The following is a 2643-nucleotide window of genomic DNA, read 5'->3' on the forward strand; positions in this document are numbered from 1 at the left end:
AATTGCATCTTTTTTTTAATTAACAGTAGAAGAACCAGAGTGGATTGATATATCACCAATACCGCCGCTGTCTATCTTGGTACCATCTGCAATAGTAACCTTTGTACTAGATTCTGGTGATCTTAAATTTTCGAACCATCCAATCTCGATGTCATATGCCGGTCGCTCCTGAGTCTATAGTCCAGTAGTCTCACAGGCATTAGCACTGGTACCAAGAGCTACCACTGAAGCCGCTTCCTGTGCTTCTTCTTTATCTTTCTTAAAGGACAATCTGGGCGCTTATGACCAGGTTCGTTACAATCATAGCAAACAATAGGTTTCTTAACCTTTTTGGGCTTGACATCTCGCGAACGTAGAGCAGAATCAAGTTTGGTCGAATCTTCGCTTTTCGACACTTCGTGAGAAGTTTAGACTTAACTAACTCTGTAGTCACGTTCTGGTTGCTATTCTCAAGTGCCATAATCAGGGATCAAAACTGAATGTAAGCCTCCGAGTAAAATAGCAGCAACAGACGAATCTTCAATAGTTTCCCTATGTCAGATAAATCATGCACAGTTGTCATCACTGCATTGATATACGACTCTATATTAGGGAAATCTGACAAGCAAAGTCTATAAAGTCTTCGTTCTAAATAAAGGCGACGACCCATACCTTTATCCTCGTATGCATTCTGTAATGCAGTCCAGGCTTCCGACGCTGTTTTAGAACTTCTTCTTGCGTTATAGCCGAGCCTTCAAGTGTGAGGCATATCTTCGTCAAGGCCTTTTTATCAATTTTTGACATAGTATCTGCAAAATATTATGGCCTTCAGGATACCCTTCTATAGCTTCCCACAAATCCTCATGCATCAAATAGTTCGCATTTTGAATTTCCAAGAATATATCCGTCTCTATTAGTTAGACAAAAGTTGGGCAGTGAGGAAGAAGAACTAGAACCTCTTACCCCATTGGTATCTCCTCGACTATGAGCCATTGTATCCTCAGATCAGCTGTCACAATATCGAAAAATCGAACTGATATTTTTCACTTTTCGATAAAATCACTTCACAAATAACAATAAAACATTAATTCATAATTGAAATAGTTTTTCTTCAACAAAGCTTCGTGCTGATAACGTTTTTGTAGTAAATTGTTAAAGAAACGACATGCTTTGATTGGAATTTGTATTGAAGTAAAGTATAACAATTATGTCAGTCAAGTTTAAATATAAGGAATAGAAATTTGATTACAAAAGCTTATAAAAATAGCCAGTACCTATGTACACAATAGAGTACTATTTTAACAATGCACCCTCCTGCTAGCGTTCATGGTTTCCATGGCAAAGCTAAGGAAATCTAGGGAAGTTTTTTAGGTCGTCGACATAAAAGATCATAGTGTACTTTTCTTTGCTCTGTTTCTTTTGCCGCTTTAGTGGGAATCGCGATCTGTGACACAGCTGCACCCTTGTCAACATTTATTATTCCTTAAATCTTATACCACATATTTATTAAAAAAAACTGTATACTTATTTGTCAATGAATGTCGACGCTACACTTTAAACCTGAGAGCTGAGGCAGACCAAGAAAGAGATGGCTCTTGACATGGACAAGTGGCAGAAAGAAGGGAATCCTTTGCTAAACAGTGGGACTCTTAATACTATACAAAAAGAAGTAAAATACTATCAGCAAAGCAGCGTATAATAAAAATAATGTTTAACTAAAGCTTATTTAATCCTGAGCCTGTCTTTTGCATTGACAAGTCTTAACTGTACACCGTCAATCAACATATTCTTCATTAACTTCCTTGTGCTCTTAAAAGTCAAGACCTTGTTTTTTTTTATATGACCTGTGCACATAACGTATCTGTAATTAAAATTCGATACTTAGAAAAAATAATAATATGTTACAGTTTATAAGTACCTATTATAAATTCGAAAGTATGTCGCCGTGTCTGTTCATGTCTGCTCTATATTTCTTTATCAAAATAATACAAAAATAAAGCTTGATTTTTTTACTTATTTTTCATCATGTTTATACTAGTAGAAATATCTTCTACGCTGAAAGTGATTTGCTTAAACTTAAATCGCTCTCCTAAACACTTTTTGAGTTGTATTAGTTTTCACAAGAGGCACAAGAAGACGACGTTGCAGTTTTTATTTATTCTAAAATATTTAATAAATTCCCGATATTTCAATTTAACTGCCAGATCTAATAGCACATGCGAAGAAGAGTAAAATAATAGCACAGTAGGACTATATTTAATATAATGCTTTCGCACACTTTTGTCACACAGATTTTCCAGGTAGGTGCGTATGTAAATGGGTACGACTTATACGTCTACACTCTACTACCATGCCGCTGTCACTTTGTACTTGATTTTTTACATAAAATTGATATAAAGCACCGATTGACATGGTACAATCAAGTGCACAAATCACCACCACCATCAAACCTCTCAAAATACGTTACCATTGCACTTTCTTGTTAGGTACGTTGGAATTTGAATTCTGTGGTACGTATTTATGGGGTGTTCGAGAAGTTCATATTTTTACACTCGACTGTACTCTGCCTTACTTTCCATACTTTACTGCTTTGATTTGGTACCTACCCATTAGATTAGACACTCCTACAATTTTCAACCCAAAACTTCATTAGACTATAAGTAT

This window comes from Choristoneura fumiferana, chromosome 29 (assembly GCF_025370935.1).
Source record: "Choristoneura fumiferana chromosome 29, NRCan_CFum_1, whole genome shotgun sequence".
Classification (NCBI taxonomy): domain Eukaryota; kingdom Metazoa; phylum Arthropoda; class Insecta; order Lepidoptera; family Tortricidae; genus Choristoneura; species Choristoneura fumiferana.